The 20,521-nt window shown below is 40.4% G+C and overlaps 1 protein-coding gene and 2 long non-coding RNA genes across 4 annotated transcripts in view; 2 read left to right on the top strand and 1 right to left on the bottom strand.

Moving 5' to 3' along the window:
• LOC308399730 (multifunctional protein CAD-like) overlaps positions 1–20,521 on the top strand; it is a 54,911-nt gene that overhangs the window by 15,305 nt on the left and 19,085 nt on the right. The gene's annotated exons all lie outside the window — the stretch shown is intronic.
• Positions 3–19,096, top strand: LOC308399733. Its single transcript, XR_013972247.1, has 5 exons — positions 3–4,340; positions 5,415–5,506; positions 17,049–17,206; positions 17,633–17,690; positions 18,624–19,096. It is a non-coding gene; the product is annotated as an uncharacterized lncRNA (long non-coding RNA).
• On the bottom strand, positions 5,849–13,650 carry LOC308399071. The gene is made up of 3 exons (XR_013972072.1): positions 11,933–13,650; positions 11,187–11,300; positions 5,849–10,667 (listed from the first exon to the last, which is right to left on the bottom strand). It is a non-coding gene; the product is annotated as an uncharacterized lncRNA (long non-coding RNA).

Genomic DNA, 20,521 nt, shown 5'->3' with positions numbered 1-20,521 from the left:
ACCAAAGCTGTTTATCCTCTATATCAATGATATATGCAGAACATCAGATATACTACAGTTTATTCTATTTGCAGATGATACAAATATTTTTTGTGCTGGAGAGAACTTACATCAGCTTTTGGAAATTGTCACACAAGAAATGATTAAACTGAAAACATGGTTTGATAGAAATAAGCTATCATTAAATTTGGAAAAAACTACATTTATGTTATTCGGAAATTGTAAAAAAGATGCAGGAGCAAAATTATTAGTAAACAATGTTGAAATAGAGCAAGTTTCGGATACAAAATTTCTGGGTGTGATAATAGATAACAAAATCTGCTGGAAACCTCACATAAAGCATATACAAGCCAAACTGTCAAGAAGCATCTCCGTACTAAGTAAAGTTAAATATTTTTTGCCTTCCAAATCACTCCGGGTACTTTATTGTTCACTTATATTGCCATATTTGGAATACTGTGTGGAAATTTGGGGAAACACATATAAAACTGCACTTCAACCAATATGTAAAATTCAAAAAAAAGCAATCAGGATGATTAATAAAGCAGGATTTAGAGACCATACTAACATCATGTTTTTGAAATTAAAAATACTGAAGTTTATGGATCTTATAAAATATAAAACTGCAAAAATTATGTACAAGGCCAGATACAATACGTTACCAGGAAATATACAGAGGATGTTCTATGACAGAGAAGGAGACTATGAATTGAGGGGGAAATTGAATCTAAGGATTCTTAAAGCACGGTCAAAGGTTAAAACCTTTTGTGTCACTATTTATGGGGTAAAACTGTGGAATAGTTTTACTATAGATCTACAGCAATGCTCAGGAATTAGTAAGTTCATGAAAAAACTTCGAAAACTGATTTTGGAAGAATATGATACCGATAAAGATGATCACCCATTGTATGTATAAAAATATCAAATTATATCCAAATTATATCAGTCACGGTAGCCAAGTTTATATAGGTTCTCCTCGTGTATCGTGTGGAGTATGTGATGATGGGAATTAGGTGAATTATGTGGGATCAATAAGATGTTGAGCAGGGGTAGGAATTAATAAGTATGTTCATACTTCTTCCTACTCCTTTTCAGACCAAACATTGTTACATTATGTCAGACGATTTTGTTTTATTTCATTATATATTTTTTGTTTATCTGAACACATACATGTGTGTGTGTATATCTACATATATATTCGTATCTGTAAATGAAAATATATGTAGTGTGTATATATTGTTTTTTGTTTTATATGTCTGAAACAAATAAAGATACAACAATACAATACAATACAAAACACTCTTACGAATGGACTACAATATCATATTTAGCTCATATTCAACGTTAATAGGACGTTTTTTCAGATTTTTCTGCATTTTATTGTTTCGTGTGTTGGCTCTATTATTACTGAGGTTCCAGTTGTTGGGGACGTGCTGTACTGGACTCCGTTATGTTGAAATAACAGTTCCCAACAAAAATGCAATCCAGTTTATCTCCCCAGGAAACTACAAACACACAAATAAACATTTGTAACCATCAGTTTTTACCCACGTTTTAATACACAATGCTGTAACATGAACAGAGTCAAAGTATTGTGGATTAGTGATGGTCCTGTTTTTATGCATGCTAGGTCATTGGCACAATTCTTTGTGGACACTACATTATATCCCCTGTACTTTCCTTACTACACAAGCCAAAATATTTGTTATTAAACATATGAGTCTAAAAATACATGACAGTGCCAAACACAGATATTACAAAGTGTGATTCATGGTTAAGCTGTTTTCTTGGGTTGTATAAGACTTTTATCTAGTTGGAAAAATGGGCTCCTGCACTTTACTGATGTACAATAGTAGTAAGAAAGAAAGAAACAAACAAACAAACAAAACACAGGTTTGTGATCTAAATAGTTTTTTATAGAGCCACAATATATGATATACGCACTGCATGTATAGTGCAAGACTGTTAATGATGGTGCATGACAGTGTTACCACAGACAGGTGCAAGCAGTCACCTGTCTGAGCACAGACTGCACGCACGTCCAACTCTGTTGCTGAGCAATTGCTCAAAGATATAATATATACGACTAAAAGCAGGTTGTATATGACAAGCCTGGTTTGATGCAGATGTAGAGGATTGTATGAAAACATCATCCTAAAATAAAAAATATATAAAATGGAATGAGTTTGATTTAAGGTGTTTATAAAATGAAGGGGAGGAGCAGGAACAATCCCGGGACAGGTTTGTCTGCTTGCAATAAGAAAAATGTAAGAAATGTTTACAGTAAATTCATAAATCAATCAATTCAGCATCAGAATAAAGATTACACCACCATGGATGGAGGATGTTCCTATGAACAGCTTTGCACATCACTGTCTACACATTGGTTTACCTCCATAAGGTGTTGTGTTACTGGTGTTACTTCATACTTCATGATGTGCAGGTTGGGGGATCAGATGTCCCTCTATAAGGGGGACTGCACAGCATTTTTATGCTTTCCCCCCTCTCCCACATCTTGAACCAATGTCCCACATTTTACAGGCTCTGCAGGACATCCACCTTTCTAAACACTGGATTTTCCTCAGTACATATAAAGTTGGTGCTTTTATCATGAACAAATATATCATTCTACGCAATATAGTGGAAAATACCACAAAGCAGATGACAGATATACTGAGAAATAGAGTTATTTTTCAGTTTCACATAAGAGAAAAAATGGTGTGAAGCGACACAGTATATTTGTGTGATATTTGGCTAAAGATTCATAAATTGTCAGCTAGTGCTCCAAAAAGACCTATGGATACATCCTTACTCAAACCTATAGACTGTTACCAGACAGAACCGCAGCTGAAATAACAAGGGGGAGTGAAAACTTCCCTTTATTCTTATTGTGTTTACCTAGCAAGAGTTGAAAAGTCCGACATGCGGCTTATTGTGATCTAGTCACCCTGTGTGCATGTCTGGTGTGGCTACTCAGCAGCCATACATTACAGGGAATGAAAAAATCTTTTCAATTTGTTATTGTTGCAATTGCATTCTCTTAATAAAACCCAGTATCTACAGTGCAGACTCTCCTACTGAAAGTTTTTGAGATACCTACAAAAAATGTCCAGTTCACCAGCAGTTTAATGCTCTAAAGATTTATTTCAGTCCTTCATGTTCAAGTCTCAGATGTTAACACATGGCAGCACTGCACTTTAAAGATGTTACGTGGACTCTGCTGACTCCATTGCTTCTTCTGGCACATTTGCAAGTGGCAGGACGTCACGAGGAAATTGTCGGGTCTGCTTATGAACCTCTGCGCACAGCGTCTACAAATCGGGGCTGATGTACAAGGATGCCAGCTGCCGTTAAACCCCGAAGAAGAAGAAGTAGCTCTGTCCCAGAATTCATAGCGGTGCCCAGCTCAGTTTCCAACAATGGCGGCAGCTAGTTAGTTTTAATATTACTCTTATTATTCTTTCTGGGTCACAAAATAAACGTTTAACATATTTTCAGGCGAGAATGTAGCTGTGTAAACCTCAAATATCTGCTCAGTTTATCAAGACACCACATATTTTCAAAAGTGCGCCGACGTTTTCGGAGACGTCTGTTACCCACTAGCTCGATAGCTAGCCGAGGGCATGGCTCACTAGAGCCGTGAGAACACCGGACTCCCAGCAAATCATTTTCAAACCCACCGCCGTCTTTCGCTACTCAGGTTAAACATATATAAGTCACTTAGATAACTTAAAAATGTTATTGCTTGGCTTTTTGTGGTATTTTATTTGTTCCTGAGTAAATCGGTTTGGCTGAGATTAAAGTTATAGTTATTACAACACGTTCTCACTCCCAACTCGTCAAACGTGTGATGTATGGTCAGGCTCCCTCTGCTGCACTTATGGACGCGCAGGGTACCCCCCTCGCGTCGGGAATTGACGTGAAGGGTCCTCCGATTGAAGAGATTGCTGCGGAAGAGCCTGTTGTCGGTATATTTAGACATTTTCCAAATCACATTGTAGTGACGTATACAGAACACAATAAATTATATAATGTAAACAACTACCTGAAAAACAGGTAGAATGATACTTTTGTATGGTTTATTGCATTTACGGAGGGAGTGATGTATGCTGGGTAATGGCACAGCTAGCTACTGGGTGACTTTATTCACCCGCTTCGGCTGTTATCAGTCCATACAATGGGCGTTATTAGCACAAATCAGTCCCATAGATATGGGCCATCTCCTGCTAGATTGTTCAGAAGGTTGTTCTCATCCATCCAGATGGAGGATCAATAACAGGAGCGTGGAAGACTCCAGAATCCACTCTGGCTGCAATCCGGTGGATATGCAGTGTTTACAGGTAAGACCATTTAAACGGACAGCATTTATAGAATGACTATTAAAAGGCAGCGAGTGTCAGTAATGTTAATGTGGTTATGTTAGTAATACACCGAGTGCTAATATAACAGCTTTAAGATGCATTTGTAGATATTATTACGTGTTTTACCGTCTTTATGGTGCTAGCTTAAAGTTACGGTGTAAACGTTAGCTTATATTGGAGGAAAGCTGTTACTGGTTAAACGATGTTAGCACAGAAATATTAGCTTCTGTCATGACTGATGAAGTTACTAGTTAATAAAGTTTCCAGTAAAGTGATTAATCGCAGCCACAGACTGACAGCAAATATCTCGATTAGCTTCAGTGCATCTATAATAAATATGTGCAAGTTTCAGTGCTTCGTTTAAACTGTATGATACTTATACTGACCCAGGGTCAGTGTAAAATACAATCCCAGCTGTGTGAACAAAGCCTGGCTCCTTTAATCCTGCATGACAAACCTCAGGATGCAGGCTATTATTACTCTTTCCTGCTGGCACACCTGTCACACCTGAGAGTCAGCTAGAAACTTACAGTGACGTGGACATCATGCAAAGACTGCCAGACTCTGTAATACTGCAAATGATCAGTGACTCAGGTTAACACTAAACTTTAAACGGCACCTCTGTGTCTCTGTGTGCTGAACATCTAGGATTGAGTCAGGCTGCATTGACTGTGGGACTTTAATGTGTTAAAAGCAGGTTGAAGACGGCTCAGAAACATTTGAAGATTAAAATTTAGCATTATGGCTGCTGGTGGTTTGTAAAGCCTCTACTCAGCTGTATTTTTGTTACTAACTTATGTTTGTTGTTGTTTAACACAGATTTCAGAAGAGCAAATATGCTTAATAGTTTAACTAGATTTCATTTGTCAGTGTGCGACTGCTGAGTCACCTGAAGAACTCATTTCATTCATTCTCCACATGATGTTCATTTACAGAAATGTTTCACAGGAACTGATTTCTCCCAAAGGTTGAACTAGTGTGTTTCCATAGATTACCTCTGTATGAATGTACTTCTTAAATGAAGGCAAGTGTTTGTCCTTTTTTGTTCCTCAGGTACAGTACGTGATATCAAGGGCAGGCGGTCAACACTGGGGGTAGACAAGAAGCAGACGTACTTCCAAGAGGGAGCTGCAGTGAGGTCAGAGGTCAGAATCTGAAATAGATCAGGTTTATATTTTAGAGGTTATAAAAAATCAAAATGTATTTATAAAGAAACCTTTAAATAATAGTCATAATTATGATGACCCTAACCCTAAGAAATATCAAACATTTAAGTGGATTTTCTGTTACACATATCGTGTTAGCCCTGCAATAAACTGGCAGCCTGTCTTTGTCCTGTATCAGCTGGGATAGGCTTCATCCTCCCGCGACCCTGAATTGGATACATTGTATTCCAATTATGTAATCTGATCATTTACAAACTCCAGGTATCTAATCAAAATGTAAGTAATAGTTATAAAATGGGAAAGCAGAAATAAGTGTTGAAGGAAATTGCCGTCCCGGGTTTCCTCCGTGGCGTGAGCGATAAGCAGAGTTTTGTCCTTTCCTTCTAAGATTCCTAATTATTTAAAGTAACACTCAGGTATGCCATTCAGCGTGTTAGTACGAGCTCGGGAGCAGCTTGGGAGAACAAGAAAACAGAGACTGCTTTAGGTTGCCTTCCCAATCGACTCAAAGGTTTATTTGATACACAGCAGTTTATATAGATGAAAAAAGGTTCGTGTGTCAGCAAGTTCTCAGTTCAAACCAGTACAGACCAAATAAGGAAACGTCTTCCTGCCTTGTGAGCAAAGAAGTATCCTGTGTGTAGTTTATCAGCTCAGCTACAATTTATGATCATCCCAGCAAAATACACAGAATACAGAGTTCTTTCATTAGTGAATTCTGAAACAAACCACCTGGCCTTTAACGAGCCTTTTTCTAAGAGATAAGGAAGGGAGGATGGGAGTAAGGAAGTGGTCTCATCTCTGTGGTGTTTTCGACCTTGAGGTACCAGCCTGTGAGTCCTACACATTAATTCTTGGGTCACAGAGAAAGAGAAAAACAACTAGTAGATGGACCTTATTGAGTAACAGTTTTCCTGTATAAAACAATCTTCTGTAAATGCTAACCGTGGTATCAAAATATCATAACAGTTCTCCCCTTTTATCATGAAATGATAACATAGTATAAAGACAGAATGTAATAACATAATATAAAGATAAATCATAACTGTAACTGGTCCTTCGAGCAAGCTTAATATCAAAAATTCTGAGAGCGTATACATGGTATCACACAACAGACAATAATCATCAAAAACATGCTGCAACGGTTACAAAGGCTACAATTAGTTCCTTCCATCTTCCAAACGTGTCCTGTAGCCACTTATGTAGCCACTGACCGTGGCCTGTATTGGCAATTAGTTCTATCTGCAATGCTTCAAGTTTATTCATAGCTTGTGTGAATGAACCGTTAGGGGCGGTATTATTGGGAATGAAAGTACAGCATACATCAACGGTTACTAGACCACAGGTACCGGTCCAATTAACAGGTAAAGCTAATCTAAGGGTATTATTGCACATCCAATAAGCATGTGGGATTGGTCTGGTCAGGCGCGTGACCATGTGTGATTTAACTAACTCCCCCCAGTCAGTGTCATTTAATACACCCTCTGGGGGAACAATGATCGAGTCTCTGCTCGAACTTGAACTGTGTGTGTGTTCCTCCAGATATGATAAAACTTCAGCCACAGAGACAGCTAGCCATGTCTCATTACAGCGTGCACCTGGGGAGTCAGAGAAGAATGTATAGTTATCCTTTGTATAATCTATGTGTGTGTCTGGGCCAGTTAACTTTAGTCTGCGCAGACATATCATACTAGTATTAAAATGGAGAGGGATCTGTCCTAAGGGCAGTGAGGGTTTTAACCTAGTCTTAGGGCGTTTCATTGGGGCGCAGGTCCCTGCGGTGTCATTAGATAACTTCAATAATTCGCCTAATGGAGTCTCAGGGTTAGTTGGTGTGTGTGTGTGTCTAAGTAGGCAGTCGAGAGGGCTCAGAGTCAACTGTAAAGCGTCTTTAAGGAGAGCATTATCTCCACCGATTTTCTCTAGTCCCTCAGTGAGGGGGAAACCGGATATGGGGTATCCTACTATTACCTGTTCTGGATTAGCCTTTGAACAGACATAACAGTTACTGTTTCCTAAATCACGAGCGGCTGTTCTGGCATTTTCATACCAGGCGTTAGCTCCTGTTCTAGAGGGCGCATAAGATGGTTTATTAGTGGCGTCTATGTTGCTATTTACTGATTTTAGGGAACGTGAGGAGTGCATTAAGTAGGTGTCTTGCAAAATGGAGCATGAGGTATCGTCAGCAAAATATGACCTGCAAAAATGTGAACATGGTTGCAGTTTACAATACAAAATAGCAAAGAGAAATCCTAAGGTTAATGCGATAGATGTGATAAATAACCTAAATATATAAGAAAGACAGTTCTTCAGTCGTCTTCTGGCCTGGTCCCAGGTTCGAGAGACATTGAATAAGCGTCGTATGATGACAATGGGCATTTCATTTTCTCCATTATCAGGATGGAATGAGTCTGGCTTTATCAGGTTAGACATCATGTGGTACTTTTGGCTTTCTGTTCCTGCTGGATGTTTGAGTACCTTGTTGTTGTTCTTTCAGACGTTGTGTGTTAATCAGTGATTGCGTGTGTGTATGTAACTTTTGGATCCGGGCGCTGGCTCGCCTGAGATGTCATCTACCCGTGTGTGTTTATTTGCTCTAGTTCCGGGCGCTGGCTCGCCGGAGATGTCGTCTGCTTGATCCGACGCCTGAGATGGTCCGATTGGGCTGGTCTTAACCCTGCTGGCATGAATCCACTGAGGTTGTCCGTCCGTAAGGATGCTGGTTCTTCGTCACTGCCAGTACAGTCTGGGGCTGGAACACGCGCGGCCTCCCAGAGAGTCCTTGGTTTTAGTGGCTTCTCCAACATGCGTCTCCTTGTCTCCACTGGTGGAACTGTGGAGGGGAAAGGCTGAGAGAGACAAACTTTCTGATAGTTATTATTCAGTTTTTCTACCAGGTTGTGAACATCAGTGGACAATGCAATATACATCACCTTCTACTAGCGGTGCCCCTCTGGAAGCTGACCATGGTGTTGGAAATAGTCTTATTTCAAATGGAAATAATTTGGTTACTGTAGATTGAGTCATTCTAATCTCACACAGGACTTGAGTAAGTAATTTGACCCAGGTCATTAAAGTTTTAGCACACTTTTGAATTACTTCTAATGTGAATGAAGATCCTCTATCACTGTTAATCTGGTGAGGTATTCCGAATCTGGGTATTATTTCATTGCTCAACTTTTGACAGACTACTTCTGCAGTTTCTTTTGAGGTTGGATAAGCTTCTACTCATTTACTAAATTGATCCACTATTACCAGTAAGTACTTGATGCTTCCTTGCGCTGGCATATGTGTAAAATCAATTTGTAATGTATGAAATGGAAAATCTGGTTGTGGTAAATGCTGATGTTTTGCTTTTGATTTTCCTACATTAGTTCGTGCACATGTTAGACAGGTTGCTAATATGCTTTTTACTGCATGCAATGTTTTCTCAATTACAAATCTTAATTTTATTGCCCCTATTACCCCTCTTTGTCCGACATGACTCACACAGTGAAAATGTCGGGCAAGGACTGGCATCAGGGAATATGGGAGGGCAATCAAACCCTTAAGATTTTGTATAAGCCATCTCTGTCATCTAAGGTACAGTCATTATTCTCACAATAGGTGTAATCACATGCAGAGGCTCGCTCTTGTATGAATTTTAAATCAACATTTGTGTCTAAATAGTCTGGGAGTGTAACAAGTGACAGCTGTAGGGGCACAGATAATACTTCCTGCGGAGGTGGGAGCTGTGATGCAGCTGCAGCCTTGGCTGTCACGTCTGCTAAGGCATTACCTGTTGCTTCGTCTGTGTCAGCTGTACTGTGTCCTTTCGTTTTTACAACTGCAACGGCCGATGGCAGCTGTATAGCCTGAAAAAGTCTTTGAACAAAATCAGAATTTAGCAATTTATTTTCCATCAGCAGATCTAAATCCTCTTTGTCTCCACAATGTGCCAAAGTCATGCACAACGCCAAATGCATAGCGGCTGTCTGCGTAAATCGTCACATGCTTATCCAAATGTAGCTCACAGGCGCGTATTAAAGCCATGAGCTCTGCTTTTTGTGCTGAGTGAAATGGTAATGAGTGAGCCTCTAGTATGATGTCAGGCAATGTCACCACTGAATAGCCACAAAGAAATGAGTTGTCATTCGGCCTTGAACAGGACCCGTCCACATAAACCGTGGCTGAGTCTGGGATAGGTGTTTGCTCTAAATCTGGACGTGGTGCTGTGGATTCCTGTATACGTGTCATGCAGTCATGATCGTCAAGCCTGTCTGAGCCATCCTGTCGGTCAGAAGAACACAGCATAGGATCAATAAATGTGCTGGCGAATCAGGTGTGCTGCTCGCTTTTATAGTGAGATTTGCATATGTTGTTTAGTTATGTTTGCTACAATGGTCGTGACCTGGTGATTGGTGTGTAGAATAGTGTCATGTGATAGTGTGAGCTTCTCGCAGTCCCTTATCATGATAGAGCAAGCTGCTACTGCCCTCAGGCAGGCCGGCATTCCTGAACAATTCAGGCAGCACCTTTGAGTGGCGGAGGTCAGCACTCCCTGTAATGCATTGAAAGAGGCAGTCATTTCTGTGGACCACAGTATTCGAGGAGGCTTGTCTTTTTTTTACAACAGTCACGCAGAATGTGGTCATGAAAAGAACAGTCTGGTATCCACTGTCTGCAATAGTTCACCATGCCCAGGAAGGACAACATTTCCTTCTGTGTAGTGGGACGAGGGACAGAGGTCACAGCTTTGACCCTGTCTGCAGTCATGGAACGTTTTCCGTGAGACAGTGTGAATCCCAAATATTGAACAGAAGTCTGACAGTACTGCATTTTCTTTGCATATGCTTTGTGGCCAGTCTTTTGGAGGTGCTGGAGAAGCATGTGTGTAGCAGTTTGACACAGTTTTTCACTTTCAGCACAGAGGAGGAGGTCATCCACATGTGGATCAGGGTGCAGCCCTGGAGGAGTGAAGCACCATTGAGAAAGCAGCAGAGCTGTCTATCATGCCTTGGGGCAAACGAGTCCAAGTGTACTGCTTATTTCTATGTGTGAATGCAAATAACGGCTGTGTGTCTTACTGAGAAAAAGGAGCGGAGCATAAATCCACCACGGTAAAGTGTGTATGCAAAGCATGTCAATATGCTGTGAACATCTGAAACGAGAGGTGGCAGAGGAATGTTGACTGCATTAATTTGCCTTAAGTCTTGTATGAAACGTCATACGCCAGGTTTGTTAGGCTTTGGCACAGGATTGACAGGAGTATTATATGGAGATACTGTAGGCTTTATTACTCCTGTAGTCAATAAATCTCCTATGATGACATCTAGGGCTGAGGCTTTTTCGACAGAAATGGGATACTGCTTGACATATACTGGCTTATTGTTTTTTTTTTTTAGCTGTGCGTGATAAGGTATACAGTCAATAAATCCTACATCATTCTCACCTTTAGACCACAATGTCATATTCTGGTATTCAGCTGGCAACGTAAGTGCAGAAATAGTACAGTGGATAGGATAGGTTAGATCTATGTGACGACATGGTGTAGTTATGTCATAACCTATGTCTGAGTTATGTGACAAAATCACTGTTTGACCTTCACTTGTGTGAGCAGTTATCATGTTGTTGAAAAGTGTGAGAGAAACAAAAGTGTGGCTCCCAGTCATGGGATTACCTGTTAGTGGCGTCTGTACACGTTTTTTTGGCACAGTGTGTGACATAGAGTACCGGACAAAAAGGATGTTGAGTTCATTCTCTGCTGAGGGTCCAGCTGACACAGAGGATGTTCCTTCTCCATCATGTCGGTACATAGGGCAGAGAAAACATAAGCTGTTATCAGTGTCAGCAAACATTTCACACTTTGTGTTAAATTAAATACACAAATTCATTTTTGCTCTGGGTGTCTGCGGCTGCTGGAAAACTGAGCTAAATTTGCACCTCTAGCTTGTCCAACAGTGCATAAAGCGTTTTATGAATACTAGGATAGATTCATCAGGCTTCTGTTTACACATAGTTATTGCATTTAAGTCAATTTTGTCTCTGGACATTGTTAGCAGGAATTTCTTTAGATTCTTAAAGAAATTGGTGATTTTGTCATTATTTACCCACAAAAACTCTGCAGTTGTGGATGCTTTATCATGCTTTGGGTCTAATTCACCTATCTCTCTTATGAGTTGTGACTCGGTTACTCCAGGAATGCATTGCATGCAAGACTAGCTTTTCCCGCAGTAGATTTATTTTCTATGCTGGAGCCTGCACTAGTTTTATTTGATGTTAAAGCATCTACGCCTGGTTCCGGTCCTTTTGTCCATAGCGGTAACATTTGATGCATCACGTCGCGGCATTCTATCATATTTTCTACAGGACTTTTTAAGCAGACTACTTTTCTTATCACAAATGATATTCAACATTTCTACTGACCTGGTTTCTGGCGATAATCGTTCGGGATAAGGCTCCGAAAAGAGATTAGAATGCATTGTACTCACAGTCCGTAAGTTGTAAACAAAGTCAGTCACATAAGCACTTCCGCATGTTCTGGATACGTAATCATGGAAGTCTTCGCCGATTCGTGGACGTGGGTTACACGTAACTGGAAATGGGAGTCGTACTGAGCTGTTGTTTGAGACTTTAAATTTAATTTTTTTTGGTTTTACAGGTAATTTTGATTTTTTATCGGACCTGTCTGTGGTCTTTGAATTATTCTGACCCATGTTCAGTGATTTCCAGAGGGGTTTACACGCTTGAAGGATTTATGTTAGTATTTTCGCTGCGGCACAGCTGAGGTCACTTTAAATTTATTGCTAGCAATTTTTTGTTTGTGTGAGCAACTCTCACTTAGCGAGCAACTTCTCGCTTAACGAGCAACTTCTCGTAAAACAACAGGCAACTTCCTGTGTCTTTCTGCTTTTAATTTACTGCTTTTAACCCTTGTATGGTAATCGGGTCTGTGAGACCCGTTTTCAGTTTTCTTTCGTTTTTTTTTTTTTTTTTTTTAACAAAATTAAATTTAATTATTTACTAGCTTTCTGTGAGTGAGCAACTTCTCACTTTTTAACGTACGTTTCAAGATAACAGGCAACTTCCTGTGTCACTCTTTGGTGAGCAACTTCTCACTTAACGAGAAGTATTTAAGACAACAGGCAACTTCCTGTGTCACTCTTTCTGAGCAACTTCTCACTTAACGAGAAGTATTTAAGACAACAGGCAGCTTCCTGTGTCACTCTTTTGAGTGAGCAACTTAAACAAAATTAAAATATTCAAGACAACAGGCAACTTCCTGTGTCCACCAACACCACACAAGGGTTAATTTACTTTATTCGGGGACTGAGGAAGTCAGTCAGTGTATCTCTCTGGATCACTAAGTGAAACTTCGTCAGCATATCCCGTTTTTTTTATGGATCGATCACTGAGAGAGGTATAATATGGTCTCTATATAAATATGAAAGACGCATATTTACCTTCTGTCAGCGGATCCCACTTCTGACACCAAAATTGAAGGAAATTGCCGTCCCGGGTTTCCTCCGTGGCGTGAGCGATAAGCAGAGTTTTGTCCTTTCCTTCTAAGATTCCTAATTATTTAAAGTAACACTCAGGTATGCCATTCAGCGTGTTAGTACGAGCTCGGGAGCAGCTTGGGAGAACAAGAAAACAGAGACTGCTTTAGGTTGCCTTCCCAATCGACTCAAAGGTTTATTTGATACACAGCAGTTTATATAGATGAAAAAAGGTTCGTGTGTCAGCAAGTTCTCAGTTCAAACCAGTACAGACCAAATAAGGAAACGTCTTCCTGCCTTGTGAGCAAAGAAGTATCCTGTGTGTAGTTTATCAGCTCAGCTACAATTTATGATCATCCCAGCAAAATACACAGAATACAGAGTTCTTTCATTAGTGAATTCTGAAACAAACCACCTGGCCTTTAACGAGCCTTTTTCTAAGAGATAAGGAAGGGAGGATGGGAGTAAGGAAGTGGTCTCATCTCTGTGGTGTTTTCGACCTTGAGGTACCAGCCTGTGAGTCCTACACATTAATTCTTGGGTCACAGAGAAAGAGAAAAACAACTAGTAGATGGACCTTATTGAGTAACAGTTTTCCTGTATAAAACAATCTTCTGTAAATGCTAACCGTGGTATCAAAATATCATAACAAGTGTGACATGAATTTAAATGTGTGAGCTGACGTAGAGGACAGCTACATGTAGTCTGAAAAACTTTTGTTGTCAAGTTTGCAGGTCTATCAGCACGAGACATTCTTGCATAGAAGAGTCTGTTAAAGTCTCTAACTCAGTGAAGCATTATTGGTCCCGTCTGTTTGGATAAATATAATAACCTGGGCCCTGTTTCAGGAAGCCGGTTTAGTGGAAAAACTGAGTAAGTATACCCTGAGTTAACGAAAACTCTGGGTTTTCGGTTTCACAAAGCGAGTTCAGATGAAGCCTCAGTGAGTCACTATGACGACACACTCCGTGAAGCTAACCTGCCCCCTAGCAGGTTTACTACAACTAACCCTGACTGTCTCCGCCCCTTTGTCGGAAACCTGACAGTAGGAAGTGTCAGACATGGCGTGCCCCTTCCTTGAAGAGCCAGTAGATGTTGAAGCACAAATTCTCTGCAGAGCTCTCCGCCGGGAGAGAGTGATCAGAGCGCGTTTGGACATTTTATCATTTCCTGATGATTTTCTGTGCGAACGTTACCGTTTTTCAGCACAATCTCTAAGTTATTTGGATAACATCCTCAGGCCATATATTACGCATGTGACACATCGCGGACATGCTCTCAGTTCTGTACATATTATTTGTATTGCACTTCGGTTTTTTGCAAACGGGAGCTTTCTGTATAATATTGGTGACGCTGAGCACGTTTCCAAGGCTACCGTCTGTCGGGCAGTCAGGAATGTTACAGTTGCACCGAAACGTCTCCTGTACTCGTCTGTGGTGTTCCCCGGTCATAGACCCACAAGATATATCAAAGAGGGATGCCACAAAATTGCAGGTATCAGGATGACCAAAACTTAATTCATGATGTGGTGATACTTGAACTACTACTTAAATTTTACATTTATTTTCAGGGTTCCCAGGCGTGATTGGCTGTATAGATGGCACTCACATTCCAATCATTGCTCCTTCAGTAAATGAAGGAGACTATGTGAACAGGAAGTCTTTCCACAGCATTAATGTACAGGTACATAGTTCCCTGTAGCATTTCAAACTAACAAATTATTTCATTATAGTAATGGATGCTAATTTGTGTTCTCTGCACTGTGAAGATCATATGTGATGCTGCCAACATTATCACAAATGTGGAAGCCAAGTGGCCAGGCTCTGTCCATGACTCACAAATATTCCGTGAATGTACACTGAGCACAAAATTTGGACATGGTGAGTTGAGAATACTTTAAAATATATAAAGACCAATTGCTTCAGGGACATTTGAACTGAAGTGTATCCTTCTGTCTTAGGAGAGTTCACTGGCTACTTGCTTGGTGATAGGGGGTATCCATGTTTACCCTATTTGCTTATCCCTTACCCTGACCCTGAACCGGGCCCACAGCAGCGATATAATCTGGCTAATTGCAGGACAAGAGCCAGAATTGAAATGACTATCGGAATGCTTAAGGCCCGGTTCCAGTGCCTGCAAAGACTCAGGGTCACCCCAGAAAGGGCATGTGACATTATTGTGGCATGTGTGATTCTTCACAACATTGCCACAATTAGAGGAGAACACTGTCCTTCTGAACCAGACATCAGCAGTGATCCAAACCATGAACATCCTGACCCTCCCACGGACATACAAGATGGAAGTGCAGTCAGAGACACCATATGTCACAATCATTTCTTTTGACCCATCACCTCAACATGTTGAAAGAAGAATAAACAGATTTTTTGTTCAACTGGCTTTATTGGTCGCCTGTGTTTCCTGTACACAAAGTATTAAAAGATGTAAACCTCATAAAGTGTCTCTGTTGCTTCCTCCTCTGTAACAGCTGTCAATGTTTCTTCATTATTTTCCTGTAGTAAAGAAATAAACAACATTGCTGTTCTACTGTAAACTCATATAATCTGTGGAGTATTACTCACAACTGCATGTTGGTCTGGCTCAACAGGAGGCTGCACCAGATGCAGTACACCACCACCATCAACTGATAGAATATGAGGTTTATACAGGTCACTTATAACTTACAAGGGACCAAATGGCAATTAACAAACATACCAAGCACCTTACACTTCATTGTCATTATGCTCTCAAAGACAACCAAGACTGAGGGAAGGCAAAATCAGTAGGAAAATAACTTCACTACAAAATAATCCATTATGGTAAAGAGTTTATCAAATGAATGAGTAGCACTGCAAAGGTGACTGTGAAGAAAGGATGTATGCACATCATGTATTATTTTGAATTTACCCCTTATGTAGGCACTTGTGTCTTGCGGGGTTATTGACTCAGAGGATGTCCCCGCAGAGATGCCTTCGGCCACAGGGCGCCCACTGTTTTGGCTGAGGGCCAACTGCTCCGCCTCTGTGAGTGGTGGTGGTGGAGGACCCCCACCTGTTTTTCGGGCCTCCGCTTTTTTCTGTTGGCTATAACGGGCCACATTTGAGCATACAGAGTAAGCAAATATGTACTTGTAATGTGCTCAGATAATTTCAATAAGTGCTTACAGAAAGAAAATTAATGTAGCCTCTAACTGCAATTGATTTACATGGGACAAACAGACCAAGCACTATGGCTCATAATACAATTACACCACCTGTTTGGACTATATTTTTATATTTCATTTTTACTTGCTGCCAGGCACGTTTGGGGCCTGTTGGGTTGCACCTGCGCTCACATCACATCACAAAATAAAATGTATAAAATAACAAATAAAATCAAATATAATAAAATAACGTGTTAAATGGGTGGAAATCCCTAGATCAATGTTTAAATTAACACTCACGCATTGACTCTGTCGGCTATGTTTTGCCATGCATGCTCCCTTTCTTTTGCAGCTGTGGCTGTGTTACTTTTTTCCGCGGAATTTGCATGTTATCGGCATATGCTGCCATCAGAATTTCGGCCTCAAGCGCTGTGAAATACATTGACCGCGCCTTCTTTCCCTCCGTCTCCATGGTGACTCGCTTAATCTGTGCTCCGCTTATCAGGGCTTTATGTATCCTCGTCCGCGCGCTTCACTTGGGGTTGACGCAACTCCGCGTTGATTGAACTAATTGTTATCAGCCTTTCTGAAACCGAATATTCCGAGTTGGACAGTTCGGGGTTACTCAACCGTGAGTGTCGTTTTTCACTCTGAGTTTTCTAAACCGGCTTCCTGAAACAGGGCCCTGATGTTTGTCCATTTATTGACACATTTTCTTAAGTGCTTATCCAGTTCAGGATCACAGTGGAGCTGCAGCTGGATATGTTCACTAAATAAACTTTACAAAAGTTAACAATAAACCTGCATCCATGTACGTTGTTGTCCACAGGATGAGAAAATCAAACTGGAAGACTGTGGAACATGTTAATAAATATTTGTGTGTTTATGTCTGTGTCTTTCACAGGAGGCACTGGAAGGTTTCCCTAATAGTTCCTGGTGAATCAAAGCAGAACCATAAAGGTTGCTGGACTGCATGATGGCCTTACCCCTGAGCAGTCATCCTGTTAAAGGAGGAACCAGTTAGAAGCTGTTTTCAAAGTAGCTGAGCAGATTTCATCTCAAGTAAGCGATTAACTGTTTGTTCGTTTGTTCTGCCACTTAAAGAGCATTTAAGGACGTCTTTTGAGTGTCCAGTTGAATTAATTCTACTGGCTCTCATGGTCATTTGTTATTATAGACATATTTTTCATGTTCATCCAGCTATTTAGTAAATTCTATCTATTTAGTAATATCCGTCAGCTATAAAATGTAATATAAATATAAAAATATCTAAATATCTCCTGCCCTTTATGTTTTAATGATGTAAGTCTGTTATCGTGTTACATTAGCATTCCTCACATATCAATGAGATGCTGTACAGTACAATCCTACTGACACAGCAGAGGGATAACGACGGCTATTCAACATCGTTACACGACACATTCGAGCTGCATGACACAGACAAAGTGACTAAATCATCTTTTTTGTGGTTTATTGTCTTCAAACCAGCAGACAAAGCTGATGTCAGAAGATGTCAGAGAAGAACTTCAGGCCGTGTACTGAAAAGGTATTTTTGTCTTGTTATCAAAGACATTTGGAGTGGTAGCTTCTACAACTGGTTGTGCTGAAGTAAAGCTTACAGTCTAAGAAATCACAGTGTTGATATTCAGCACAAAGAGAAAAGCTCACTTGTTTGAATTTATTTACAATCATAGTTTTATAAATTCTGACTGTAAACAGCGTTTACAGCTGTGATATTGTTTGACACTCGATATCAGGTGAAAGGGTTTAATTTAAAGGTTTCTGTGTCCCAATGAGCCATTTACACTGACCAGTGTCACTTTAACTGTAACACATTCATTATTTAGATTCAACAAAGAAATAACTGAATGTAAAAAATGGCAGCCCTCAGGCAGGTTTATAGAGATATATGCATGCATTATGAAATTTATGTATCCCAGATAATTGTTATTCATCTAGTCATGGCAGACCCACCTCTTCCTCCCAAGTTAACTGCAACCCAAAAGAACTAGTGGGGCTATTTACACACTCACAACCAGTGTGGGGTAAAAAGAGCCACCAAAAAGCTGTCAGCCACAGATGTGCTAGAAGAGTTAGAAACTCTACTTATGGAGAAACTTTCTAAGCCTAACAGGGGACAGGTACTCCTGCCCAAATAACATGATATAACCCCACATACAGCCCAGCCATAAAATGAACCAAGTCATTTAGTTAAAGACAGCATGGGACCAAATGCATGTAACCAGCCTGCATCAACCTGACATTTCTTCCTCCTGAATTAAATGAATGAATGGATGAAAGTTAAATGACTACAAACCTAAAGCCACTAGTTCCCACACTGGAGCTCCCTGACACTGTGTGTTAACCGTATTTAGCTTGTATCAACAGTTGTAACAGGCTAAGATACGTGAGACACTGCATTGAATGATTGTTCCTGTCTTAATGGTTTCAGCTCAGATGTTCTGCTTTTTCCTTTCAGTAGATCAAAGCAGCTCGTGCTCCTTCTGCTTCCAATTTAGAAGAAGAAGAAGAAGAATGCTTCAGCGAAGTGGCGTTCATGGTCTCAGTGAACAGTCACGGTCACACACTGCATGTGGTTTTAAAAGCAACATGTCTGTTCACCACAACAATGGAGATGTGTAATATTAGTGCAGCTACGGTTTGTTCTTGAACATCAGTTCTGTTTTCTACTTTGATCACTTAGACCAAAAAAGTGTTGTTTTCAGATTCTTTCTTTTACATCTATAAACTACCTGTTCATTTTTTATTACAATTAGTTTCACATAAATGTTAGTGTTTCCTTTATGATCTTTTAATGCTTACACTACACTGTACATGTCTACATTAGAGACATTTCTGTTACCTGTTTCTGTTGACTCAGAGTTGTGAAATGTTCTTTTATTTGATGCACAATATGAAGCTCATAATTTTCTTACAAATAAAACTCTAATGACAAACATGAACAGCTGTGCTTATTTCTGAGACATGAGTTTTTGAATGTGTTGATATTTAGACAGTGTGCATCTGTCTGCTGAAACTGTGATGGTGAACCTGAGGTGATGGTGAACAGAAGGCAAATATATATCAATATAAAACAATATTGAAGTAATGTCTTTACCCTCTGCAGCGTGTGGACGCTGTGCACGCAATCACCTTATTCACTGTAGTAAACATGCACCGCTAGCTCACGTGACTGACTGTCTCCATGGTTACATCGTATATTCTTAGCTATGCAAACAGCTTCCAAAGATACCGCCATAGCTCTCTGCAGCTGTAACACTTTCACACTTTGCAAATCATTTCACGTGTTTGATAGTTATGAAGACAGAATGTGTTTTTAAGGTCATGCTAGGCGGTTGCTATGGTGGTTGCTGTGGACTTGGGTGGACCGCGTCCGATTCCTGTTATTAGCTGTCCGCCGTAGGAAGGCTGCGTTCCACTTACAAGTAGTGACAGTCTGCTGCAACTCGGACTCAAACCCCGCTTTGTTCTTTAATTATAGGCCTTTTATAGCCGTTCATGACACGCACACACACACATAAAGCACTTTGCCTCACCATGAGAATGCAAGTTTACCTAACCTAACCTTAAAGTATCTGATATAGGATAGAAAAATGAAGCAACCAGAGATTTAATGATGAAGACTCTGGGTTCTGTAGTTCACGTTTTACAGTCCTGAATGACTCTTTGCATATGATTTATTGAAGAGGAGTTTAGAATGCACTTTACATTTAGACTGTTGCTGTTTCATTTTTTACATTGTTGCCGTGTTATGTCATGAATAAGGTTCACCTGCTGGGGGTTTGATGGATCAGCTGGACAATACAGTCAAAGACAGACTTCATTCATCATATGCAAGAATCCTAGTTGGATTTTTGTTGTCACTCATGTTTTTGAACCAAATATTGAAAACAATTCTGACAGACTGGATACCTGGTCAGGTGTACAAGCATCCCAGGACAGAGCCCTGCCCCACCATGAGCCTGGGTGGATACGTGGTTATAATATAAAAGGACCAATACTGAATATGAATATTTCATGAAAATTGAATTATAATACAAATTAGTAATAAGGGTTTCTCTGCGCCCTTCTCCACCCCATACTCAGCTGCGGGCAGAGAGGGTGACAGGAGAGGATGGCACTGAAGAGAAGTTGCTCGGTTTCTGGAGTCTCCTGGTCCTGTCAGTATTAGTAGGATGCATCTGCTGTGTCTTCTCGTGGATGCTCACCTACCTTGACTCGTTCCAGCCTGGTATGGATTTCCCAACACTGCGGACAGTGGCCCACGTCAGAGACGTTTAATATTGATTACATATGTCTGAATTGCTAACCCTAACCCTAGCTCAACAGACCACAATGCCCTGGACTGTCAGTATT

Source organism: Rhamphochromis sp. 'chilingali' (genome assembly GCF_963969265.1).
Source record: "Rhamphochromis sp. 'chilingali' genome assembly, chromosome: 7".
NCBI lineage: Eukaryota > Metazoa > Chordata > Actinopteri > Cichliformes > Cichlidae > Rhamphochromis > Rhamphochromis sp. 'chilingali'.
The sequence above is the reverse complement of the archived record's forward strand: the minus strand, read 5'-3'. Positions and strand labels throughout refer to the sequence as shown.